This window comes from Megalopta genalis, chromosome 11, assembly GCF_051020955.1.
Source record: "Megalopta genalis isolate 19385.01 chromosome 11, iyMegGena1_principal, whole genome shotgun sequence".
NCBI lineage: Eukaryota > Metazoa > Arthropoda > Insecta > Hymenoptera > Halictidae > Megalopta > Megalopta genalis.
In genome coordinates this window covers 10,435,249-10,463,221 of record NC_135023.1, presented here as the reverse complement: position 1 = coordinate 10,463,221, position 27,973 = coordinate 10,435,249, and the positions used below count along the sequence as shown (strand labels likewise).

Genomic DNA, 27,973 nt, shown 5'->3' with positions numbered 1-27,973 from the left:
TCCTAAAGCCCCCATTGTCCTAAGACCGCCGTGCTGTCCTACTCGCCTAAAGATTTCGCGCGGAGGTTCATCATCGTTGTTACACGACTCGTTACACACCGGCTGAACACCGATTGCTTTCCGCGGCACGATCGATCAGCAAGAGCGATCAGTTCGAGCAAAGAGCATAATCCACCGGTTCGGTGTTTTCGACTGCTCGGACCTCGATGTTCGTTGCACTCGCGGTCGGTCGGTCCGCGTGCATCCATGGCAACTGGTTTCTTCCAGCGGGTTCGCTGCAGACGACAGAGCTACTTTGCGTCGGTTTTATAGCGCGCCGCGCGGAGTAAAAGAACGAGAACGGAGGCGGAGACGCGGCGGACGAGGGAAACGCGAAGTGTGTCTCGTGGGGTAGATTTTGCCCGGTCGAGGACAGATTCCAAGGTTGCGAGCGGCGAAAGAGAGTGAGAGAGAAAGAGAGAGAGAGAGAGAAAGAGAGATTGAGAGACGAAATAGAGAGACGAGAGAGCCGCCGGGTTTCGTCGCATCGTCGAACTAGCACGCTATTGGCACGTAGTGAAGTCGAACTCGTCGCCGCGGCAACTTTGATCCGTGAGGAGCCGTTGCCGCGCGCGCGGATCTGCAGCCGTTGGGTGGAACATTCCTGGCCTATCCTAGCGAGAGGGGGGTGGCTCGAAAACGAGGGGGATCGGGCCCCGGAACCGCGGCAGAGAACTCGGCTCGCTATCAGTCAAGTCCAAGTGGCTTTCTACGTACAATACCGGTGGAAACGTAATCTCGGAATCGCATCGATTTCAGGCTCCGCCGAGGAGATACCGCAAAGCCGCGGTTCTCCGAAATCGTCCGACGTTCGCTTCCACGGGCATCGATTATTCCCAACTTAGGCTCGAACTAAATTCGTTCGCGGATTCTGCGGACGCTTACAACCGGGGGATCGCCGGAACGCGGCTAATTCCGGGTTCGGCGCCGCGGTTCTTCGCGGCGGGCCATTCGCGAAAAGCGAACGATTCCACGGACGATAGCCGCGCCACGGTTTCCGCACGGTTTCCCGCGCGGTTCCCGCACGGGTTCCGCCCATGGTTTTCTCGCGAGGCCGCCCGGGGAACCGGAACATTATTCCGCGGGATTTATGTGGCAGCGTATTTATTTGTTGAGACCGGCGAATTTCTAGCGCGGCCAACGTTATACCGGCCCGGGAAAGCCCGGGATGAAAGGGACATCGCAATTATCTGCAAGATGAAGGATCTTCCCTGGCAGCGTCCCCTTACTTTGCTGCAACTGTAATGCATATTCAACTAGGTGCAACTCCCGGGGCCGGCGTGTCGTTTCAAAGGTAGCGACGTGAACGCGATTGAATTTTTGAAGGTGGAATTTTGTTTGGCCCGCCGCCGCCCTGCCCGGTAATAGACAGTCGTTTCCCCGAAAACGGAGCCGGGTCAGCGCGGCGCAAGTTTGTTCGGGGAGCAATCCACGGAATAATGGTGTCGTTCCATGGGATCCTTGAAACGAAACGCCAAGCCGCGCGGCGCCGCGCCGAATTACAGTTTCCGAGGAATTGGACTAGGCAGAGCGAGGCGGAGCGAGGCGAGTTTCGTGGTACACGGGAAACCCTTTAAACGCGTCGGTCCCGCGATTAACCCCGACAATCGAATCGCGTCGTATCGATGCTGAAGTGACCGTTCAAAGTTTCATAGATCGCCGCGGCGTTCCGAAAGCGGCGTACTCCTCCTGCCGCGCCATCGATTTCCCGGGCTAAACACGCGGAAGCCGGAGAAAACCGCGGCAACGCGGGACGAGCGGAAAACTTGGGGGAATCGGCTCGCGATCGGTTTCCGCCGGAATTGTCGAGAGGGATCTGCTGCGTCGATATCGAGAACGGCGAGCGACGCGGACGGACGAACAGACGGATGAACGGACGGACGTGTGTCGAGCAGAGGGAACGAGCATCATTTATCGGGATCGAAGCGGCCCGATGACAAGCGGAATTAACCGCGCGAAAATACCGCGACGTCGATTCGTCCGTTCCGCCGCGGAAGGAATTATCTCCGTTGCGCCGAGCGTGATCCAGAAAGTATGTTCCGATGATATCGCGGCCGATTGCAATTATGCGACTGTCCGTCGATGCTTGTCCGCCCGCCGTCGACGAGCCACCGATCCCGGATTGTTCCCCCATCGGGTCCGAGGAAACTGGCCGGACGACTGCGAAACGCAGCCGGTTAACGGATTACGGTATTAATTTGCAGCGCGTGCGGAATCGCAGATACCAATATTATGAACAGCTAATCCGAATTTATTCCTGAATGCGCCCGACGAACTCTCAGACAAATTGATCCTGTCGTATTTGCATGTTCGCGCGTCGCGTTCGGCCCGCGTTCCTGCTGCCTGCGCGAGCGACGAGGACGCCGAACGCGCGCGTGCACGGCCGGATAACTTGATTTCTTTGGAAACGCGCCGAGCCATTACACTAATTCGGCTGTTTCAATTTTTTGTTCCGGGTTTGCCGCGATTCGTTTTTATGATTTGGACGGGTCTGGTGGTCCGTAAATAAATAAATAAATAAATACTATTACTACTACTACTACTAATAATAATAATGATAATACTAATAATAGTACTAATAATAATAGTAATAATAATAATAATACTACTATAATACATACTACTAATATAATAGTACTAATAATAATACTAATAATAGTAATAATAATAATAGTAATAATAATAATAATAATAGTAATAATAGTAATAGTAATAATAATAATAATAGTAGTACTAATAATAATAAAAACAGTAATAATATTGTTTACGCCCCCCCTCCTCGCGAAATCTGAGAAATGCACAATTTGCGCAAAGAAGACTAAAAAACTGAAACTTTCCTCAACGATCTCTCAACTAGTTGATAACATTCGGACAAAAGTTTGCTCATTCGTGCAATAAAAAATACAGTAATGTCTCCCTTACTGACGCTCAGATTGTCCACGAAAATGGACAATTTTTGAAAGAGGAGATACGATTACTCGAACTTTACGATTCGTTGTTATAATCGTCGACGATTCGTAACTGTAAAAACAAACCGCAAGTCTCGAATAATCGTATCTCCTCCTCACAAATTGTCCATTTTTTGTGGACAATCTGGGCGTCAATCGGAGAGACATTAACTGTAGTAGTCACACGAAAGAGACCATCGTCTCGAAAAGAATCGGTCGGTAAAAATCACGATCGTACAGCATGGTTTCGGCTCTGTTTCCGCAGCCAATCGGCGCCAAGTTTCCGGACAGGGCCGGCATTAGCTGGATGGCGTTTTTCGCGCAGGAGTTCCTCGTTGTCGCGCCGTTTTGAGCTTCCGGCGAGCGGAACGTCTCGCGAGCTTGCGGTCGAGGTCGAGTGCCTTCGAAAAGGAGCAACGTGCGTATCTGGGTCGCGGGTCGCGAGCGAGCGAGCGGAGTTCGAGGCGTGGAAAGTCTGGCTCTTCGAGCGGATCGAGCGATCGACGAGCCGAAAAGGGACCGGGATATCTGTCTCTCCGTGGCCGAACGAACCGACTCATCCCGCGTCGCGACGTCGTCGACCCTGCTCTTTTGTTCCACGGGAGCACGAGGGCGAGGAGGGGGGCGGGGGAGAGGTTGTTGTCGTTCGACAAACGATAGTTTCAGCCGCGAATACGCGCTCGGCCGCGATCGAGCGGCGCGGGTTGGCGCGGCTCGACGCGGAAAGTGGGTGGCGCGCCGCTCACCGCGCTTCAAGAGGTAGTTTCGTTGTTCGTGGACCGTTCGAAGAGCGAGTTTGTTAGAAGGGGACGACGGGGTCGAGGGGTTGCTCCACCGTGGGAGAAGAACGACGCGACGCCGGGCGACGCCGCCGCCGCCGGGGAGCCCGGCTTTCGAGTGGAGTTCGATCCTCCGGTTGAGGTTTTGTTCCGCCATTGTGATAACTCAAACAATGCTACCCTGACTGCCGCCGTGATACGCGAAAGGACGCGAAGTAGGGTCGAGTGTCTCCGTCGATCTTTCCTCTTCTCGCCCCGAGACTCTCCTCAGCCCGCGAAACTCGGCGCGCTTCTTTCCGCCGCCCTCCGCGCCCGCGAGCTTTATTTATCCCCGCGTCTATCGCCGCCCGCTGCGCGACTACGAGGGCCACGCTCTCTCTCTCTCTCTCTCTCTCTCTCTCTCTCTCTCTTCTCCTTCCCCCGATTCAACCGTCTAATAATAATTCTTCCCGCGGACAAATTGCTTCCTCCATTAACAGCCCGGCGGGGGGAGCCGCGGGGAGGAACGCAGCGCGGGCTCGCCGGGATCACCGTTCATCAATTCTCCCACGACGGATTTTTTAATCTACGCCGTCCCCGCGGCTCTCCCTCCCTTTGACGTTGCCCGACTTTATTTAAGACCGCTCGCCCGGTGCTCGCCGTGCAATTATATGCCTAGCAATAATAATATTAATTTCCGCCGAGCCATTCGAACCGCCCCCCGTTCATCGCGAACGTTGTTTATTAAAATCTATCGGCTTCGTCTCGGTGTCGACCCCGCGTGCGTCGTCTCCTCGATTTATCAGCATTGTTTGCCAGCGCGCGCGTGCAACTAGCTCGCTCGAACGCCGTCGAACAATCCCCGAGCTCGGAAATCGAGTTTCCGAGCTCCGGCCTTTTTATTAAAACGTTCATTGCCCGAAATACGAGCGTCTTCCTTTTTATTCGATTCCGAAGGCGAATTTAGACTCTACCACTTTGGATCCCCGTCCCGCATCATTCGTTCGTATAGCGAGGTCCGAGCTCGCGTCGACCGAGCCGCGTTTGCGAAATTTTTGCTGTGTTAAAGCGTTAAACGCGTCGGTGTCGTTTGCTCGAAACGCGCGAACTCGCTTCGTGTTAGCAAGTATTCTAAGTGAATCGACTTGTTGCGTTAACACATCGACGGCCGCGCCGAGGACGTCTCAAAGTTTCGTAGAACTCAAGTATTTTGATCGATTAACCCTTTGCACTCGAGTAGTGATTCTGAGGCGCCGCTGGAATCGTTATGTCACGTTCCAAGATCATTTTTATATCGTCAAAGTTTGGATCGAAGAAATCATTTTAAGTGAGCCGTTGTATGAATTACAAAACCCAATTTCATATATATATATAAGTTAAAAAAGATTGTTTTAGATTTACAGTTAAATTGGCTTCGAGTGCAAAGGGAGCACAGGGATTTACGGAGCACAAAGAACAGCTGTTTCATATTAGTTTGTAAAAGTAACCATAAGACATTTACTCCGATTTTTAACAAGCGTTATAAAATAACATTTGCCGTAAGTAGCATATAAATTGATTAAATAGCTCATAAACATATCTTCACGATACGAATAATTGTAAATTAAAAAATTAGTGACCCGTCATTTCGACGGTTCCCGCAAATCTAGCGTTAAATTAAACATGCAAAGCGATGTTATACAACATCGTTTACTATCTCAACCCTCTTGCCTCTAGCGAATCCCCATAAAATTAAGAAATTTTCACGGATTAGCATGGAAATTAAATTTTAAATAATTTCGTCGCCCGCACACGGGTGACGCGGCTGTCAAAGCGTTAACACTTTCACAATCGCGCCAAAAACCTGAAAAATTTCATAAATTTAAAGCGTTCCATTTAATGAAATAAAAATTGCTGGGCAAACTTATATGCCATATATGGCATCAATTACTTCTTCGCACCTCTTGCAAATCTGAATAAAATTAAGAAAAATAATTCCTAACTGTTAGAAATGCAAGAATTTCTAACTTTCTATTCTATTAAATTTCTAACTGTCTATTCTATTAAATCCCTAATTTTAGAAGCGCAAGATTTCCGCATTCGGTTGTCAATCGACCGAATTTAAAACAGAGAGATCTCCCCGATCGGTCGACTAAGCGTGAAGAAACTGCATCTAAACGAAACCTGTTAAACGCCCTAACCACCTGTAATCGACCGGCGACAAATCATCGCGCGTCTCGCGAAGTAAAAAGCATTCATCGCGAATATTTCGCTTTCTACAAAGGTTCCGAGACTACAGCCGGAAATTAACGGTACAGCACCGATATTTTTCCATTCCGGTACGAACATCCCCCCGCCTCCCGATCGCGGTCCCTTGTAAATATCGAAGCCCGCCCGTTGTAACAGCTTTTTTCCCGGCGCGGCCCGCAGAAGTTCGCGTGTGGAACGCTTGTTGAAGCCGGCGCGTACTCGCGGGACAATTCGGTCGAGAACCGCGTACAAAAGCGGCCGCTGGGTTAGGGGGGGACCCCCGTTGCACCTCTGCGCGCCGTGTTTGCAGCTATTACATATTCATACGTGGACACTAACGATAGTCGTAGGAGTTTCCTAGCGGAGAACCAGTTTGTAGGTTTCCCGTGTTTACCAACAGCCGCGTTTATCGAACGACGATGCTCGCGTACCGCCGAATCGCCTCGAGCCTGGAAGAGCCGGGGGCCGAGAGTGTCGGGCCGGTCCGGGCCGGGCCGGTGCCGGGAGTCTCGGGCCGAGCCGGGCCGGGCCACCGGAATTTAATTTCGAGCGATCGATCCGCGGGGCAGGGAGAAGCGGGGAAGGCTACTCGCGCAACCCCTCGGGAACGCCGGAAGACTTTTCCTCGCCGATAATTGTGCGAGGTCCGGGGACGAAATTACCGTGCGGTGACGAGCGAGCGGACGCTCGGGAGATTCGGCAGCGCGCGCGCGCGCTCAAAGAGAGCGAAACATTTCCTTTCGGCGCGACGTAAATATATATCGCGGTGCCGAGAAATCCTGTCGCGCGCGAACCAAGACGAAGCCGCGGCGAAAACGTCGAAATTAAAAGCTACTCACCGCTCTCGCCGCGGACCGGCTTCCGTCCGCGCTCCTCTCCGCCACCGCCGACTCGTTACAGCCGACCATTCGTCCCGCTCCGCTTTTCCAATTAATCCTGCCAAAGGCCTCGTAAAGAGAGCGAGCGGGCGAGGGAGAAAGAGAAAGGAAGAGAGAAAGAGGAAGAAAGAGGTAAAGTGAGACAGAGAAAGAAAGGGAGAAAGAGAAAGAAAGAGAGAAAGAGGAAGAAAGAGAGAAAGAGAAAGAAAGAGAAGAAGTGAGACAGAGAAAGAAAGAAAAAGAGGGACAGAGAAAGAAAGAAAGAGAGAGAGAGAGAGAGAGTTGGAGAGGAAGAGAGAGCGCCCCTTCCGGAAAAGAGAATTCGTCGATCGACGTACAATCGAATTTATATACGAAATACCCTCGCCGAATCGCTGAATTCGAACGTTCCGCAGCGGTCTCGCAGACACAACGATCCGTTTCACGTAAACTCCCACCGCGACGGACTGTACAGCATCTACTATATAATTGCATCGAGCATGTGTGTGCGTGCGTGTTCCGTTAACATCGTTCGTCGAATCGTTCATCGATTTTTTTTTCGCCGGCGCGGCGGTACGCTGCGTGCGATTTAAAAAAAAAAGAAGGAGAAAGAAGAGGAGGGGTCGAGAACACGAAACGAGGACGCCTTTACACGCGCGCGACCTCGAAAATCCGCTAATGAAATTGTACTCGTTGCTCGTTAAACAACCCCGCGGACATTAATTGCGAACGCACCCAGGGGACCGGCCGGGACCGGCAGAAGTCGCGGACCCAAGGATTTCTGCGGTCGCGTTTCGCCGGCCGGCGGAACAAGCTTGCGTCTGATTCCGCGCGGAGGAAATATGTGTAGCAAAAATGTCTGAAGATCGAGGCAATTCGTTTAATGGAACGGAAACCGAAAGGGGAGGATTTATCTGCGATCGGTCTTCCGGATATCCGGAATGGATGGAGCCGCGGGAATAAATTTCGCGGGCCCCGCTCGCTCTCGCCGAAAGTATTAATTCTTCTTTTCTTTTCTCGCGAGCAAACCCCGGCCGTTAACGCGTGTCGCGAAATTAAAGGAATTCCTTCGACGAGGGGGGGAGGAGGGGTAACAAAAGCCCGGGCAGTTGACGTTAATCGCCGTGATTGTCGTTTCGCGAGAATCGGGTACACACGGTACATTACCGGAAAAGTTAATTTCCAACCGAACCGACTCGCGTGTTAACGAGCGGATTTAAAATTTTCGACGGAATGAAAGCCATTTCTCGAAAAAGAACAACAACAACAACAAAAATCGCAATTTATTATCGAGCCAGCCCTTTCGGCTCTGCTGCGCCTGACGGACCCTAAACCAATTTGCCGTCGTCCTCGGTACGGTTAACAGAAAAGCTAATGATGGCAACGGGCTCGCGTGCCAACGCGTAAATAAAAAGCTCCGCGAAATCGAAGCAATTTAGCCGTAACGAAGTAAAGCGTGGAAAATTCATGCCAGCCGGCGATTGCTCCTGCGATCCTCCTGCGTCTGACAGATTCTACATAAGGTTGTTGTGCTCGAGCGCGTTGTTCCCGGATAAGAGGAACGCGTTAGTTAAGGGAGAACATGTTACAGTGACAGAGAGCGAACTTAAATAGAACGTTAAATTATTAATTTAACCCTTTGCACTCGAAGCTATTTTAAGTCTAAATCCGAAATCTGCAGTATTTCCATGTTGTATAATTTATTATAATTTATGCACGTGAAACTGAGTCTTGCGGCCCGTACAGCATTAAGATTGGCAACAGTTTTTAGAATATAAACAAGTCTGATAATCTGCGAATTACATTCGAAATGTGAACAAGTGTTTTTAATGGTGCCTCAGAGTCGCCACTCGAGTGCAAAGGGTTAAAGGTATTTCGTAGGGAAAATGTAATGTAAGACGAATTATCGAAATGATTAACATACATAGGGTGCCGCAGGATACCGTGGAGTGACCAATTGCTGTGCCTTCGGGTCGTTTCCGGGAATAATTATCTTTATATTCATCAAATAAGGCATATTAAACGCGTCTCCGTTAACAAAATAAACCAAATAAACGAATGAGAGAATTTAATGCGGACTGGATACAATAATCGGTCTGCGCATTGTTTTGTATCATAAAGTATACTTTTTATTTCAACCCTTTGCACTCGAGCGGCGAGTCTGAGGCGCCACTAAAAATTGTTATACCATTTGAATAATTGTGACAGTATCAGATTTGTTATATTTAAAAAGCTATTGAATTTGCAATTATTGTACTTGCCAATTGGCACAATTTCAGATGCATAAACTGCACTGTAAAATAAAAATACTGCAGATGAGAAAGCATCTCTCGGATTTCGAATTAAAACAGCTCCGACTGCAAAGGGTTAATTTATATAGCACCCCATTATGGGAAAAGGCAAGAAGTGGTCAACAAACCGACCAGCGATGCGTTTTTTATTTTCAAGCGTCGATGTTAGTTGGCTCTGAAATCTCGTAAATAAAAAACGTTCGATATATCTTCCCTATTGATAAAACACAATTATCGAAAGCATACACAATAAAAAGACGAATTCTCCCCGTAACACGACGTTCGAATAAACTGCACCCTAAAATAAACCTCGTCATAAAAATACAGTGCATAAACTGCACTGAATCGTATAAAATAAAAATACTGCAGATCAGAAAGCATCTTTTGGATTTCGAATTAAAATAGCTCCGACTGCAAAGGGTTAATTTATATAGCACCCCATGCTGGGAAAAGGCAAGAAGTGGTCGCCAAACCGACCAGCGATTTGATTTTCTATTTTCAAGCGTCGATGTTAGTTGGCTTAGGAATCTTGTAAATAGAAAACGTTTGTTATATCTTCCCTATTGATAAAACACAATTATCGAAAGCATACACGATAAAAAGACGAATTCTCCCCGTAACACGACGTTCGAATAAACTGCACCCGAAAATAAACCTCGTCATAAAAATACAGTGCATAAACTGCACTGAATCGTATAAAATAAAAATACTGCAGATCAGAAATACTGTAACTAAGCCAAATTAGTTGGCTTAGGAATCTCGTAAATAGAAAACGTTTGTTATATCTTCCCTATTGACAAAACACAATTATCGAAAGCATACACGATAAAAAGACGAATTCTCCCCGTAACACGACGTTCGAATAAACTGCACCCGAAAATAAACCTCGTCATAAAAATACGCTCGTAACGATCGCAGAGTCCGTAACAAGCTTCGCGATGTCCGACGCGTAACAGCTCAACGACGACGATAAGATTTCTGCCAGGTATGTACATCGGGCTTAAATTTTTCAATGATACGAATGCATAATGCATGACCGGTGTCCGTTTAAAACCGTCTCCCAGCATTCCCGAGTACCGTTTTGCGAAAGAAAAGCGTCACTTAGGAACGTCCGCCGCGACAGCTGAACCAGTTGGCCGCTGTCAGCGAGTCTCGCGCCGACAGCGGCGTTAATATTCGTCTGGCATTGCGCGGTCGCGGCTGCGGCTTCTTCTTCTTCGCTCGGACGTCGATGCGAAAGCTGAAAGACCGTCGTGGACGCGCGTCGTTCCTCCAGGTTTCTTCGTTCAATCATTAAACGGCCGTTTGTCCGGGAACGCTTATCGCCGGCGAATCTAGCGACGGGTACACATACATATTAATGTGCATTCGTTGTTGCAGGCACCTCGGCTCGGCGACGCTTCCTGGAACCGATCGAAGGCGTCGGCCCGTTACCGCGACACGCTCGATTCGATCCCGAGGCGTCGCGACGCCGCTCCGAAACATAGCTGTTTCTTCCGAGGGGCGCCTCCGCGAGAACTGAAATCAAGTTCCCGACCTCGCGAACGAAATAGCCGCGGGTTCTCGAAGCACGCGCCAAGTTTCGCCGGGAGTTTTGCGGATCGGTGTCCGCCGCATGGAATCTTCGCGTGCGCGAGAACTCGCCGATCCGAGGCTTAACCCTTTGCCGCTCTCGTTTGAGGGACCAGCGCCAGGGTGACCGCGTTTTTGTAAACGAACATTCGAAGTCATTGGAGAGCGATCGGAATTTTTACGTTTCGCCGAAGACAGAAATATCATCGAAGCTGTGATAAGCTTCAATAGCTATGAAAGTTATCGTGGAAATAATTATTTTATCGGATTTTTAACAAATTTCTGCACCGAACGAACCGCTCGCAACACTGCTCCGCGTTTCGAGCACAGAATGCAACGCCGATCCGAGGCTTAACCCTTTTCCGCTCTCGTTTGAGGGACCAGCGCCAGGGTGCCCGCGTTTTTGTAAACGGACATTCGAAGTCATTAGAGATCGATCAGAATTTTTACGACGAAGACAGAAATATCATCGAACATCGGCTATGAAAGTTATCGTGGAAATAATTATTTTATCGGATTTTTAACAAATTTCTACACCGAACGAACCGCTCGCAACACTGCTCCGCGCTTCGAGCACAGAATGCAACGCCGATCCGTCAATTCGAAAAAGACAAGAGCGTGTTGATATTGCTTTTTATATTTATTCATTCGCGGCAGAGTATAAAAAAAGCGCTCCGATTGGTTATCAACGATCACAACGCGTTAACTGTTGTAACTGATTTACGATAATCGGATAAAAAGTAATTCGGCCGAACTCTGATTTGCCGGACGAAATGCGATTGCATAAAAAACAATAGATGCACCCTATGCACCGATGCATAGCTTAATGCACGCTTAAGAAAATCTTCGCACAAAAGTGGGCCGACCCTGTCGGTCTACGTGCGCATTTTCGGCGGGGCACCCCGTACGGCGGGGGTGTCACGGCTGACAACGCGCTCGTACCGAAAGGGTTAAATCGAGGTCGAATGTAACGGCTGAATCTGTTACCGGGCGCGATTGATTCGCAAGAATAATCTGCTCGTTCGCGGAGGACCGATTTCGGCTGACCGATGGCCGCCGACGCGGACAAGATAATCGCGGGCCGGGTCGAATCCCGGAGCGCGGGATCCGCGACAAGGTGATCGACGTTCGAGCGGCGGGCGGAGAAGAATCGCGGGAAACTGGCAGGCGAGTTTGCCTCGTTGAAAAATTCACGGCAAAGATAAAGCTGGAGGATCGAGGAGCGAACGGCAGTCAAGAGGGGATCGAGTCCGCTGCCCTCTCTCTCTCTTTTTCTCTCTCTTCGCTCCGGAAGAGAGCGCGAGGCGAGCAAAGTGGCCGAGCTGCCGCGAGAGATAGGCGGCAAAGAACGATCTCCGGGCTGTTAAAACAGCCCGCTGTCTGCGGAGCGGGTCGCCTAGACGGTGCCGGAACGTTCTCGTCCGGACCGTGACCGGTGTTCGTCGATATTCGTCGGCATCGACGTTTCGATGAACGACAATCCGTTTATATTCGCTGTCCCGAGGCGAATCCCGTTGCGAAATTTTCCACGAGTTATCCGCGCGGAGCCATCGACCGATCAGCGGGACACGTGACAAAGGAATGGAACGAGAATCCGGAGAGCGCGCGGACCGAGCAGCCCTCGGAACTATTACCCGCGTCGACATTGTAAAAGTTCCGCGAGGAACATCGATAATAAAATTAACACGATGCCGCCGTGGTTATCCGCTTAACCGTTGTCGCGCCCGGACCGATATCGAGCCGACCGACCGACCGACCGACCGATCCGCACCGCGCTCCCGCGCGTTGCATTAAGTTCGTTTATTTATTTCCCGCTCGACATTGTGCCCGCCCGAAGAAAATCGCGAAACCGGTGAAACAGCTCGTATTAAATGGCTACAGAAATTTCGCCCGGAAATGCCAAGCTTCGGGTTCCCGGGAATTTCTCGGTGTTGGTCCTGCGCCTATGTAATTTGCTGCTACGTCGATGATAAGGATTGACGAAGTTGGTCAATTATTATCATTTATTTCCCGCTCGACATTGCCCGCCCGAAGGAAATCGCGAAACCGGCGAAACAGCTCGTATTAAATGGCTACAGAAATTTCGCCCGGAAATGCCAAGCTTCGGGTTCCCGGGAATTTCTCGGTGTTGGTCCAGCGCCTATGTAATTTGTTGCTACGTCGATGATAAGGGTTGACGAAGTTGGTCAAACGTGGGATACGAATTTTCCGGAAGACGACACAAAATGTTTGGGCGTGTGTCGAGTAAGTAAAACCGCGAAGCTGATAGGTGCGCGAACAGTTTTCGTCGAATCGACGGAACGTGGTCACCTAATTGCCTTCGAACGGTGGCAAAAAAAAATTAGAAATATTGGCACTAGATTTACGGAGCACGTCAAACTGACGAGTCACTGATTTTTTAATTCACGATTATTCATATGGCAGAGATACATTTATGAGTTATTTATTGAATTTATACGTTATTTATGGCAAATGTTGCAATAACGCTTGTTAAAGATCAGAATAAATGTCTTATTGTTACTTTAATGAATTAATATGAAACTATTTTTGTGCTCTGTAGATCTAGTGTTGAAGTTAAGTCATCGTTTTTATTCCAGCATTACTATGTATTCATATTAACCCTTTGCGCTCGAAGCCATTTGAACTCTAAATACACAACAGTCTTTCTGATCTACGGTATTTCCATTTGATACGACTTGTTGCGTTTCATGGATATGGAACTGAGTCTTGAGACTCGTACAACAGTTACAGTTTTAACAGTTTTTTCAGGTATAAATAGGTACAGTAATGTCTCTCTAATTGGCGCTTGGATTGTCCACGAAAATGGACAATTTGGAAAGAGGAGACACGATTATTCGAGCCTTGCGGTTCGTTTTTATAGTTATAGCTCGTTATTATATCAATCTATAACTATAAAAACGAGCCACAAGCTCGAATAATCGCGTCTCCTCTCCCCAAATTGTTCATTTTTGTGCACAATCTGTGCGTCAGTTAGGGAGACATTACTGTAGAACGATGTATAATTGATTTTGACAATTTTTAGAGGCGTCTCTGAGTCACAATTCGAGTACAAAGGATTAATATACACCGGCATGCTACCTCTTTTTGCCGAATGCTCCGAGTTTGCATAAAAACGAGCCGCGAGACTCGAAGAATCGTGTCTTAGCGCGACTAGGTACACTAATGATTCTCTAATTGACGCTCAGATTTTCCACAAAATTGGTCAATTTGGGAAGAGGAGATACGATTATTCGATCCTTGCGGTTCGTTTTTATACTTACGAATTGTCAACAACTATAACAACGAGAAGCAAAACACGAATAATCGTATCTCCTTTCTCCAAATCGTCCATTTCTGTGCACGATCTGCGCGTCAATTAGGGAGACATAATTATATTCCTGGATCTGCGCGTTTCGATTCCGACTCCTGACATTTCTCGAAGAAATTACTATATTTCCAGCGTTCGAGCAGCCAAAGGTTGCGCTAATTGCGTCCGACCTAAAGAAACCGATCTAAAGAGTCGAAAAGATAGAAATGAAATTTCGCGATCCGAAGCGCCGTTTTCGAGATAATCGATTCCAAACCGGCGCGGCGCGTCAGCGTTCTCGCTGCAAGCAGAAACGATCGGCGCAGCGATCGGACACGCCGTGCTAGTGTTCAATAGCACGCGCGTGTCACTTTCGAAGTTTATTATATCAGCAGCCTCGCGGTGGAAAAATGTTATTCCACGTTCTCTGCTTTCGCTTTTTCTCCGCCGGAGTCGTATATCCTTTGTGAGCTTCCACGCAGTGTCCGTCGACGATAACGTATCTCTCTCTCTCTCTCGTCTCGCGCGATCAATGCGACCAACAGCCGAGTGAAATATTTGCCACGGTGATCGTACGATCTTCTTGTAACGGAACGCGGAGGATCCCGCGTGTTCCAGGCGTTCGGGATTCACCAGAATTGGACGGCATATTGAATATTTAGAATTATTCTAACTGCGGCAGTCCGTTGGTGGTATTTCTGACGGGAAACGATCCGAGTTCGAATCCCGATCTGTCCGATCCACGGTTCAGATACGGTATAAATAACGCGATGTTCAGAAACAATCGTATTTCGGTTCTCGTTACTCGAAACTTTCTATTAAAATCGGTGATTTAAGGCAGTCCCGCGTACGGTCGATCGCCGAGCGGCGGCCACGCGCTGTCGCAGTCGCAATTTTCGGAAAAATTCCGGATCGGTCGGAGATAAAGGAAGAGTTACGCCGTGTGACGCGGCACAGAGATTCCTCTGTCCTTTGTACGTCACTATTAATACTACTTTCTACTGGACAGTTGCGCGGCGCACGGAGCCAATTAATCGTTGCCGATCCGGAGGATTAAGTTACGCTCGATCGAAGGACCGGTCCGCGAAAGCTCCTGGATCAGCGCGACGGAGCGTCGTCTGGATCGAGCGAAGAGCAAGCGAGCGAGAGCGAGAGAGAGAGAGAGAGGCGAAGAGAGTATCGAAGGGCATTCCGCTTCTCCGGCGGGCGGAATTCCGCAACGCAGTTCGGTGCCGAGTTCGTTGGCCGGCAGCGGAATCGGTTGAAAAAACTCTGGGACCTGGAAGAGGAGAACGAGGAGATGGGAGAGAAGAAGTAGGAGGAGGAGGAGGAGGAGGACGGCGACGGCAGCGGCGACGATGCATAATGCATCAGCGATCAAAATCCCTTCCGGTCGGGTAAAAAGTTTCACGACGAGCGGGAGGCGCGCGAGAACGCGCGCGGCGGGCAACTGGCCCGAGCGTGCCGCTGTAACTCGTCCCGCGCGCGCAATTATACGACTCGGCTCGCGTTTATGTTACGTAATTAGCGCGGGCTGCTTGCGAAAAATGGGCCAGCCGCCGGCCTCTGCATATTTATCGTTCGAACACGGCCGGCCGCGTTTCTCGCGGCGCTCGAAAAAAAGGCCGGTGCGTGCGCGATCGTTATTACGATCGATCAGGAGGTCAATGTCTTCGGCGTCGGGTTCCCGAGTTCTTGGTTAACCTTCCGACACGGCGACTGTCAGTCAAGCTCAAAAATACCTTCTAACCGGTGCTAACTCGGTTACCGAGCGGCTAAATTCGATTACAGCGGTAACCCGGTTCCGCGACTTTCGAGTCCCGCGAATCAGAATGCAACCCGATCTCCGAAGAGGGTTACAGCGCGACGACGTCGACGACGACGACGGATGTGAACTTCGAACTGCCTCGAAGAACCGTGTCGTCGTCATACATCATCTATAAAACTTCGTCTCCCGACGAATCCTAATCGCTCGCGATTTCAAACCGCCGCAATGTCAGCGGCGATCGCGCGCGAAATCCGCGGGTCGCAACGACGATAACGCGTCGTCGCTCTACGAGATTAATTGGACCAAGAGAATTATGCCACCGGCGCTAACGACGATAATGCTAGTTTTATTTAATTTCCACGTGGTAATGAACCTTCGGTTCACGGCAGCATTCGTGCCAACTCGCATCAACCGTGGCGCGGTATATACCGTTACAACGATGTATGTACCGCCGATTTTAATTGAAAGCTTCGAACAGAGGATAGCACCGTGAACGGGGGGAGGTGAGAGGGGGAGGATGGATCGATCGATGGATCCTGGGGCATGCCATAACGCGTTCAGAGGCGTGAACGGCGCGTGGAGCGTCGATCGGGGCAGACAATGAATGGAAGGGGATCGGCATGGCACGGCGCGGCGGCTATCCGCCTTGCGAGCATTCAACCAGCCTATGATGAATCGGCCTAATTTCGCGGCCGAAAGGTCACGTAAGCTCGGTAAATCTTGGCCGGGCGATGTCGGAGGAGCGAAACATTTAGCGGAGGGCAGCGCGCCACGCAAATCCCGCAGCGGCGGTCGCTCCGCTCGGCTCTGCTCGCTGTGCTTGCTCTGCTCGCTCTGCTCCCTGCATTGGGGCGAGAGAGAGAGAGAGAGAGAGAGAGAGAGAATGAGATAGAATGAGAGAGGGTGAGAGAGATAGAGTGAGAGAGTGAGAGAGATAGAGTGAGAAAGAGAAAGAAAGAGAGAGAGAGATAGTGGCAAGCGAGCTGGAGCGCTCAAACACGAGCTTCGAGAACGAGCAACCGGGACGCAGGAAGCCATTCCTAAATCATATCAGCACGCTCGGAACACACGGCACGCATTCCTGAAACTGTTTGCAATCGCCTGCTACCGACGAGCAACGGCACGACGGTTCTGCCAGCTCGCGCATGCACACGCCTACTACGCAACCTCTCTCGTTGTCTCTCCCTCTGCCATAATTCTATACTCGCCTCTCGCCCTCTCGTCTTTCCTCTCTCACTCTCTCTCTCTCACTCTCTCTCTCTCCATCTAGAGCCCGGGTTTCTCCCTCAGGCGACGTAAAACGTTTCCAGCAGTCTCCATGGTTCGTCGTAGGCCACAGGGCCGACGAGGTCCGCGCGAGGGATATAGTCGATCCACCGAGCATAATCACTCTCGGCGCACGACGAGACGAGATTAACGTTCTCGAACTACCGCCAAAGGCGTTCATATCCCCCATCGAACCCTCCCCCGTTTCGCAAATCCGCGCCGATTTTCGCCATTTTTAGCGGCGGCAACGTCGACTTCGGCTCCAACAAACAAACAACGTCGGCTTCTCGTCCGACAATGGTTAATTATACCGAGTTTATACGACGATTCAGTGACGCGATTTTTTAATTTCTCCGGAGGCTGTTCATTTTTAACGTCGCTCGTATAAATAGACCGCGAGGATCTTCGGGCGTAATCGGATCGTTCGAGGCGATCGCGAGGAATGGAACTTCGATGTGGAATGTTTCCGTAATCGTTCCGATTCGACGGGAATATATGTATACTAATACGATAACATCGTGTGCGTGTGTTAACCGTGCATTGTTCGCGGTTCCGTCGGAATCCGTTTTCGTCGCGGAAGCATCGGATCCCGCATAGTCTATTCATAAGTAACGTCGCCGTCGCCACTTGGTACTTGTACATTTTATTCGATTGAACGTTTAGCACGGATTTACGGACCGGATCATCCCCGTCATTATCGATAATCCTGTTCCGTTTCTCTGAAAGCCTTTCAATTCTACCGTTGTAAGTCGACGGCCGCTTCGATGTTTATTAACTTATAGAATCGACAAGATAACGGAATTTACTTATCGATGTCGCTGATAAAGGTTGGATCGCCAGCCATTCCGATCGAGAGAGACTATTGCTATGCTTTCGGGTGCTGAATCTCTGCATGCCGTGTCGCACGAACAATTTGATTAACTCGTCGAATCGGTAATTATCTTTGCTAATTATTTTTTGTACTCTTTTTTGATATGCTGTTTCGGCGACGCGTTGGTATACTTTGACGACCGTGTATTTTAATTGGCGACTTATTCTAACACAGGGATGTTATTTTATAGTACAGACTATATTATTATAGTACTCTCTATATTGTTATAGTAGACACTATAATAGATACTAGTGATATACTCTCTATATTATTATAGTAGACTCCCTTATTCGAACATTTATTTTTGCAATATTCTGCTATTCGAGCGTTCAATTGTCTAAGCATGGTATTACCTAAATACGTAATCACTAGGTAAAGAACTCGAGAAATGTTTAGATAATACAATGTTCTGCTAACAGGATATCAAAGAAATAAACCTTCGGATAAGCAAGGCTCTGCTATATTATTATTACAATTATTATACATAATTAGTAGACTGCGAACCTTGCAAAGCAAACACCGTCGAATTTAATTCCGCGAAACTTAAATCCGATAAAAACGTTATCCTCGTTTCATTGATAGAAAGAAATCGCGAATAACGTAACAATATCCCCGAATTCTCCTTACGTAAAATTACACTTTAACATCCCATCCATTCACGTTCGTCAGAATCGCATAGAATCCGCGCTCCAACAATCATCCCGCGTAAAATCTTCGTGTAAAATAGGAAAAAAGCCTCCACACACACAAAACGATTCCGACACAGAAATTACACAAAAATTAAATCGCGTCTATTAATCGCTCGAACAAACCGAAAATACTGTAACCGGTTCGCTAAATCCCTCCAACGTCCTCGCAACTTCAGATTTCAGCGGCACAAATTTCCGCGTCATAAATGCATAAAATCCGCGGTCTAATTAGAATTCACACCCGTCCAGCAATTTACGGGCGTTTCCGTTCGCGGCGGTGTTGGAAGGTGTCGGGACCAAGAGAGTATCGTTTCCGGCCGCGCGCGGCAACTGTATCAGCCCGCGCCCGGAGAGGGGGGCGGGGCAGCGGGGCTGGCAGGGCCACGGCGGTTCCGCTGCCAAAATTCGGAGCGGGTTGACAGGCCGCGGAGATCGATGGGGTTCCGCGAGGAAAGAAACGGCTTGGCGATCTCTGCCGGACGAGTCGGTCGAGACGAATCGAAATTCCCGGGGAATATGGTGGCCGGTGGGCGGCTCGGTAATCACCGCGCAGGTTATCCCGCACGAGATTAATGCCGTCGAAGGTCATAGATATCGGATGCGCTAATGCGTTACGCCACGCTCGAAATTTCGGTTCGTTGGCTCGCAGGGAATTCCAGCCGGATAATCGTTTCGAAACAACCGAGCCCTCTAATGAAATATCGCTTCGACCTGCACCTTTACTCTCTCTCTCTCCCTCTCTCTCGTTCGCTCTCTATCGGTCACTCTCGCACCGCGCATCGCAACTTTTCGATCGCGAGGGAATAAAAAAAAATCGACCACGACTCCGGGGGACCGGAACACATCGCATCGCGTCACGAGCCAGCGGAACCGGCGCGGCGGCGGCGGCCGGGCGTCCCGCCGCGGCGAGACAATCGAAACGCTCGTCCCTAATTAACGGCCGCCCTTTACTTATCCCGCGCAACAACCGGGCGCGCCAACCACCGAGACGCCGAATGGTCGCGGCGTCTAACGGTGCACACGAATACGTACGGTATATCCGCGTGATCGATCGAGGCCCGATCGAGGATGACAAGGGCCGAAATGTTACGTGGAACACCGGCGTTGCGCCCCTCGGCCACGGAACCGCTATATCCCATTAGACCGTTCGACGACGGAATTAGGACGCGGCCCGCCGCGAAAGTATGCGACGCTGAAAGTTACGAATCGCTTCCCCGCTTTTCCTCCCCCTCCCCTCCCGCGATCCAGGCCGCAATTCCTGCGTGGTTTATCCGAGATTTTTCTCGCGGCTCTGTTTGGTTCGTTGCCCTTTAATACCGCGAAAGTATAATCGAGTGAGAACGCCGCGGAGTTGCATGCGAGCCGCTAATCTAAAGCACATAGTGCATTAATGCATAAATAATGAGAAGCGTATCAAACGAACGGAGAACGAGGAAGGGTAGGGAGGGAGGGAGGGAGACGATTTCTGGACGAACACGTTCGGCCCCCCTTGGACACGACGAATTTTCGTTTCGGATCGATGGCAAAGGTCGCCGCGGTATCTCGAAACGGGCAGGCCTCGCCGGTAATAAAACCATTCGTCAGGTGTTCGTCGGTGTTCGCCGAGTAAAACGGTTCGAAAACACATGTCCGCGCTATAGCCCCGCCTGTGATACCTATTATTATGGCAAACTAAATAGCCTATAATCTCCGTCGGGACGTGGAAAGCGGCGGACCTAGATTTCACTTAGATTAAACCGCAAGCAGCTGAATTTATAGACATACTTTTCTGTAAGAACGTGCGAACATGTGCTCGACGCCGCTGTGTGTGCGTGCCGAGCATCTGTTAATCCGTATTATCTGTTAATTCGCGTTGTCTGTTCGTTCGAGCGCGCGCGCGTAATCGCTGAACACTGCGGTTTTTTATGCGAAACGAGCATCGTCCATTGCAACATGTGGAAACCGAACGGCGAGCGCCTTTTTCCATGAATAATTGTAGACAACGGCCGTCAACGATTGGGCCGTTTATTTTTAAAGTGGCATAAATCATTTTGTTTTTAAGTCGATATATTTAACAGTTTGCGTTTGAACACGTTTAAAAATATGGATGCTAACTTTCGAGAAGATTTACTTGTATTTGTTATCTCAGGATACTGATATTTTTCTCGGTATAAATAATTTCGTGTAAACATTGAAAAATCGCCGCTTTTCATTACGGTAAAGTGACATATGCCACTTTCGAAATAAACGGCTCGATTAAAGACGAAGACGTAGCTGTCTTTAAATTCTTTTAATCTTTCTGCTGCTCTAAATTGCGATCATTCTGCCATAAACGCGTAAAATCCGGCAATCGCGTATGCCTAGCTTCGTTCCGAGAGGCACGCTGCGATAAAAAAGGAGCGTGGAAAGGGCGACAACGAGCCGAATATTCTCGTAATACAGTAACGTCTCTCTAACTGACGCTCGGATTGTGCACGAAAATGGAGAATTTGGAAGGAGGAGATACGATTATTCGAGCCTTGTAGCCCGTTTTTATAATCGTTGAGAATCGATGACGATAAAAACGACTCGAAAAGCTCGAATATTCGTATCTCCTTTCCCCGCGTTGTCCATTTTTTGTGGACAATTTGCGCGACAATTAGAGAGACATTAATATACATAAAATATAATATATCAAATTCTCCTGATCACGATCATTTCAATTGCATACCGAACAAGCGTTTACCGCTACAGTTCCATATCAAAGGTACGAATAATTTTCGCTTACGGCGAATTCGCGAATTCTCCATTCGCGTGGGAAGATCGTCGATCTTTCGGAGAACGATCCTCGCCGTCTCCGATTCCGTCAGACGATAGAACATCGTCGCGAACAGCCGTCGAGATCGGCGAAAAATGTCGGCCCACGCCGCGTACAGTCGTTTTGTTGTCCGCGAGAAGCGGTATCGCGTGGACGCATCGAGGGCTGTTGCGACGTTTTATCGAGCCGGTAGGGACACGGGGGGAGGGCGGGGGGAGGCAGTAGAACTGGCAGGATCGCGCAAACATCCAATATCCATCGTTTGATTCCGGTTAATCAAACGACCAGCGGAATCTCCGCAACGCGAGAGCGCGGCCGCGCGTTTCCACCTGGCGCTCTCCGCTTGGCTGTCCGGCGCGGCGCCGCGCGACGCGGCGTTTCGGCTGGCTCTGTTCCGCTCGACGCGGAACGCTTTTTTTTTATCGTCGGACGCCGGTGGAAAGCCGAGTCTGGTATCCGAGCGATTAATCGTGTTCGCCGTTGGAAGCCGCCTCGCGTCGAAAGCCTGCGAGGCAACGAAACGCTATTAAGAGTTCTCGAACTCGCAGCCCGCCGAGAGCTGGAAACGGTCCCGCGGATCGTTGTTCCCCGGCGCGGTTCTCCCCGCGCGAAGTTTAGCGGAACGAAGCCGAGCGTGAACGCCCTTGGACAGCCGGCAGAAAAAGCCGCGGCGGAGTCGCGGCCGGCTCGTCGAAAAAAAACAAACAGAGAGAGATACTTTTCTGGCATAAATCTCGGACTTACCGGTGCGTCGACGAGTCGCAAGGGAAATCCTCGTGGCCCCGCTCGAGGGACGCCAGCGTCGGCCGGTTTTCTCACCGCATCTTTCCGCCGTGCGCGTGCATGTGTCTCCCAGCGCTTGTCGTGTCGCGCGTAACGCGCGCGGGTGTGCGTGCTCTCGCGTTTGTCCGGCCGCGCGTGTTCACGTGCTGTCTCTTTGGCTTTGTCGGCGTATACCACTGCTAACACTACTCCAGGCACGAGCAACCCCGCGCACCAGCACACCAAACCGCGCACCACCACCACCGACAACACTAGAGAGCACCAGAGAAACAATCGGCGCCGCGCTAGTAGTATTGCCGCGCACCGATTACTGCGAATATATCGGCTGCGTGTCACCGACGCCGCGAACCGACTCTCGCGTGCGACTGTTTCCGGTTACCGGATCCGTTTCGCTGCCAGCCGAATCACAAAGGGCCCCGCTGCCGGTCCGGAGCATCGCGTTCGGTGGCGATCATGCCGACGAAGGGTGGTCGGCGCCGGTTCCCGGCACCTCGATGCTTCTACGTCCACACCGCGTCGATTCGTTGTTCCGTTCCTCCGTCGGTCCGACGACGACCGGTCGGCTCTCTCGAGGACGTTGCGCGCTTCTCTCTCTCTTTCTCTCTCTCTCTGTGTCCAGTCGCAGACGCTGCTAGCCGAGACCGCGTTAGGGCGCCGTGCACGTTGTCGAAGGGTAGCTCGAGCGCGTTCTACCCCTGCCGTTGCCGGGGTTCGACTGATGCGAGAGCCGAAGCTCGAAGAATCGCGACACTCCGGGCGCATGCTCCGAGCTTCCCCATTCGCTCGCTCGCACCCCTAAGCTCGAGGGTGCTCGCAGTCGCGCCGCGTCCCACCAACCAGGCTGGTCAAGAAAATTCTCGCGGAATCAAAACCCCATCGAAGAAGTCGTTCGCCGATCGAACGGCCCTTCCAGCCTTCTCTCTCTCTCTCTCTCTCTTTCTTTCTTGCTTTTGCCCTTTCTCCCTCGGTCTCTTCGATCCTCTCTCACTCCCTCTCTCTCTCTCTCTTTCTCTCTCTATCTCGTCGCACACACGTTGGCTAACTCGATCTCGGCCACGAGACCCGTGCAAGAACACGGCCGGCCTCTGACCAGCTTCGACAATCTGCTCGCTCCAGCTCGAACGGTCTTCGAGTCCTCTTCCGCCGGCGAATCTCCTCCTCGCGTCCTCCTCCCCGCGTTTCGCGCCGCGCAACCGTTTCCGCCTCGCGGAATAACCGTGGCGCGAGGTTTTACGCGTCGACCAGTTACCCAACCATTCGCCTTTATTCCTCTGCGGAAACGAGCCACGAAACGACAGCGACGGCGAACAATTTTTTTACGCGCGACGCGAGCGGGCGCCCGATCACCTGCTCTCTCACCCTCCCGGCGGCCACCCGTCTGCCTCCCCCCTTCCGCCCCGCGCCTGTTAAGTTACGGTCCGAGGCCATCCAGGAATTGTAGATTCTTCGGCACCCGTAAAACCCTGCCGAAATATTCCCGCGATAAATCTCTATGGAATTCTTTTACTGTTCCCCGCGCGACCTACATCGCGTTCTTTTATAATTTCTGCAGACGTACCCGTGCCCCGGCGTTTTAGCGCCACGACAACCTTCCGCCGCGTTCAATTCTTTACGGCTCGGCCGTTGTTTCTTCGGTTCCCCCGTAGAATTCTTGCGGATGGTAAATTAGATCGTGGGACTTGGTTCGGGGGAGCGGGTTTTTGGGAAATCGAAGACAGCTGTGCCAGATATACAGGAAATTGTATCCAATTGTCGCGAAAATTTGGAGAAGAAAATTAACAATTTGGAAAGAGGAGACGAGACTGTTCGAGCCTCGCGACTCAGTTTTCTAGTCGCCGATTGTTAACAACGATGAAAACGAGCCGCGAGACTCGAACAATCGCTTTCAAACTATTCATTTTTGTCTTTGGTCCTTGGTCCTTCTTTCTGGAAGCTCCTTTGGTCCTTGGTTCGAGCATCTTGGCTACCAATTCGACACTTTTCAGGATACAGTAAGTTCTCCCTAATTCGCGCGTAGATCGCGCACAAAAAAATGGACAGTTTGGGAAGAGGAGATACGATTATTCGAGCTTCGCGGCCCTTTTTTATACTTGACAATCGGTAACTATAAAAACGAGTCGTGAGGCTTGAATCTCGCAAATGTCATTCGGGCATCGATTGTCAAACTTCACAAATTGTCCATTATTTTTCTTTTTCTTTTTTTAGTGTTTAATGTCGCATCGACTTTCTGGTCATTAGCGACAACTTGATGCTGTTTTTGTTCTGGATGCTTATATTCGGTGATAAGTAATTTAGACGGTGATAAGTAATTTTAAGTAATTTAGACTATTTTGCACATGTTTCCGCGATGTCAGGATCGTTGGTGATATTATTTTGTTTTTGTCTCTGTTTTTGTCTTTCGCATTTAAATAGTAGATGATCAATCGATATGACTTCGTTACAGTAATTGCATATTGGTGGTTCTGTTTTTTTCTTTTTTTTTTGTAAAAGCTATATAATTTTAAAGGTGCACAATCCGAGCGTGGATTAGGCAGAATTTACTATACTTTGAAATATTTGGAACGTCGCGTGCCTTTTAACATTTATACAAAGCTAGAATATTCTATTATACTCCACGGAGTTCCAAACGTAATTCCATCCCATTAATTCGTAGCATCACTTTTCGGATGACCAGAAATGTTAGTTAGGACTGTGACGAACTATTATTGACTAACGGGGGTAATAGTATGGTAGACGAACGCTAGGTGATGTCTGGCAACTCGAAGTTGTGCAGGCACTCGACAGGACGCATGCGTCGACACACGATCAGAAAGTTAGGAATCCTTAAATCTTCGAGACACACGATTTCAAAGAAAATTTAACGCTTTGTCGTTCTCGTAACACAACGCAACACGCGTCAGTCGCTTTGAATGTTCAGCAACATGTTTCGTGTTCGTTCATTACAGCGTACGTCCACCAAGGAATTATTTGCGAATTAATCCTTTGCACTCGAAGCTATTTCAACTGAAAATATAAAATCATTTTTCTAACTTATAGTATTTCTACTTTTCACGACAAAATGCATTTTATGCTTATGAAATTGATTCTTGGGACTCGCGCAACAGTTACACTCTTAACAATTTTGTAAATCTAAACTTTGTTAATATCATAATTATATTAAAAGGTGACATAACAAATTTTAGCGGTGCCTCAGAGTCACCAGTCGAGTGCAAAGGGTTAACTGTATTTTCGAATTAACACCAGATTTATGAAACCCGTCAAAACGACGGGTCACTGATTGTTTAATTTACGATTATTCGTATCGTAAAGATACATTTATGAGTTATTCATTCAATTTATATATTACGGCAAATTACGGCAAATGTTACATTACAATAACACTTGTTAAAAATCAGAATAAACGTATTATTGTTATTTTTGTAAAATAATATTAAAACAGCTGTTTTTTATGCTCCGTAAATCCAGTATCAAACCACCGTATATAGCTAATGAGTTATTAAATTTATGAGTTATTCATTCAATTTATATATTACGTCAAATTATGGCAAATATTACGGCAAATTATACAATAACACTTGTAAAAAATCAGAACAAACGTCTTATCGTTCCTTTCACAAAATAATATAAAAACAGCTGTTTTTTATGCTCCGTAAATCAAGCGTTAAACCACCGTATATAGCCATATTCTATAATATAACCTAAACGCTATATCCTCCGCTTAATAAATAAACAATAACAACGAACAACAACGATCGAAGAAAGAACACAGATCGAAAGGTTATTAACCGGAAAGACGATCGATTAACTCTAGAACGCGCGGCTATCCGAGCACGGGGGGGAGGGGAGGTAAAAAAGAATTCCGGTTGCGCCGTGGAAAGGAGAAGAACCAGAACGGTTTAGCAATATGGGTTGATTGGACGTGTTCGAATTCCGGTCCGTAGGTGGAGTTGCGCCGGAGCCATTCAGACGGGCACGCTAATATTCGGAAAACAATGAGCATCGGGTTTGCCGCGTTCGTTCTCGCGCACCAGTCGTCTTCCGGTCGATGGCTATCGATTCGGAGCGCGGGTTCGTTCTCCCGATGTCGATGCAGCCGGGGCTCCTTGATCGAGCCGGGAAGGGAGCACACGAAAGGAGGGAGCCGAAACGTCTGCCCGCCCGGAATATCCCTTCGCCAGTCGCGCAACATTCAAAGGTTCGCCGTCGAAATGGGTTCGCCGGTCGGACCCTGCCGATAACACGTATGCGGCATGAATACGCGTCTTCTCTGTCCACGCGTGTTCCGCAAGCCCTCCAGCGAAACGATCGAGTCCTTTTCGTCGAATGGAGAGTCGATATTCGTCTGGTCTACGTCGCCGACGACGACGTCGCCGTCGACGCATTCGAGCCCAGTGACCGTTCCGGACGCCGATCGAACGCGTCGCGATCGTAAAACGCTCGCGAACACGTTGCCGCGACGATCGATGCCGGCTGCGAACGGAGAGCGGGGGGAGGGACGAGCAAAATTGCAAGCTCTTCCGAGGAGTCGATAAAAAAGCGCGTGAACACGCGAAAATTAGAAACCGTTCTCTCGCTTCGTTTTTTTTTCCCCTCCTCCGGCCGCCGCCGTATCCGTGTTCGGTCGGTTGCGCGCGGCTACAGCGGCGACGTTAAATTTAACGAGCCACCGGCGGCCGACCGTTAAAAAGTTGCCGTTGAAAATCCGTGGAATCGGTTGCGCGGTATCTTGTAACAGGCGTTGTAATTAAGTTACGCAATTTCGTCCGGGTTTATAGGTTGTCTCCGTGCCGGCTCGTAAAGAGCGCCACGCAGCGTCTCGAGTACGCGTCGCTCCGTTTCGTCGCTACACTCGTCCTCGGCACGTGACGAATCAGCGCGGCGAGTTACGACGGCACGTTCTTCCGGGTCCAGCTGATGATCTAGAACTTCCGCGGACCGAGCGAATTTTTCGAGACGGCGGCGGATATTCGCGTTGATATCGCGCGCGTCGCGGATCGCCGCCGAGAGGGATGTGGTAAGCGATGGCTACCGAAATATCAGCCCTGTTCATCCCTCGTCTCGATCTCCCACATTTTTCACACATGTCTCAGCTTCGCCCTTTTCGTTAAATGAATTGGGAGAACCTTCCTGTTGCGGCTGTCGAGGCGAAATACAGTGATGTCTCCCGGAAAGGCCGAATTTCGGGTTGCTCCGAATTTCCCGGTGCTAATCATGCGCCTATGTAATTCATTGCTACATCGATGTTAAGGATCGACGTTTGGGCGTGAGTCGGGCAAACAAGAGAGAGTTCAGGGCTAAAATGGAGCCACAAACTATGCGAATTGCCTCCGAATCGTGGCATGTGGCCTCCAAATGGGCTCCGAATTTTGGCACGTGGCCTCCGATTTGCCTTCGAATCGAGGCAAACAATTAGAAATAAAAAGGGCTCGAATAATTATATCCCCTATTCCAAAATTGTCCTCTTTTGTGCACATTCTGAGCGTCGATTAGGGCGAATTTACTGCACCACGTCTCTTTCGTCCACGTCTGTTTTCTCCGTCATTTCGTTTCCTTCATTTAGTTCGCCATTCTTCTATGCGAATAACCCATTAATATAACAAAAAGATTAATGAATTTGACCGCGGCGAATGCTGGCAGCTAGGTAGAAAAGACGTCGTTAAAAATATTTCTCGTTACATCGCGCCGGAAAGTGGCGCGAGAAGAATTTGCGTTCCGACGAGTATGCGAGTTATTGAATTCGAATATTGTATCCGTCGTGCGGCAGGGTGAAACTAGATCGAAACCAGGAGATCGGGACAATTGCGTTAATTCATTTACTA

At 49.6% G+C, this 27,973-nt stretch overlaps 1 protein-coding gene across 2 annotated transcripts in view; it reads right to left on the bottom strand.

The window, feature by feature from the left end:
* Lar (tyrosine-protein phosphatase Lar) overlaps positions 1 to 22,856 on the bottom strand; it is a 515,998-nt gene extending 493,142 nt beyond the window's left edge. For both annotated transcript variants that reach the window (XM_076525239.1, XM_076525242.1), the window contains exon 1: positions 22,116 to 22,856. The gene's annotated coding sequence lies outside the window, so the exon portion shown is untranslated. The remainder of the gene's footprint in view (positions 1 to 22,115) is intronic.
* Between the last annotated feature and the right edge of the window lie 5,117 nt (positions 22,857 to 27,973).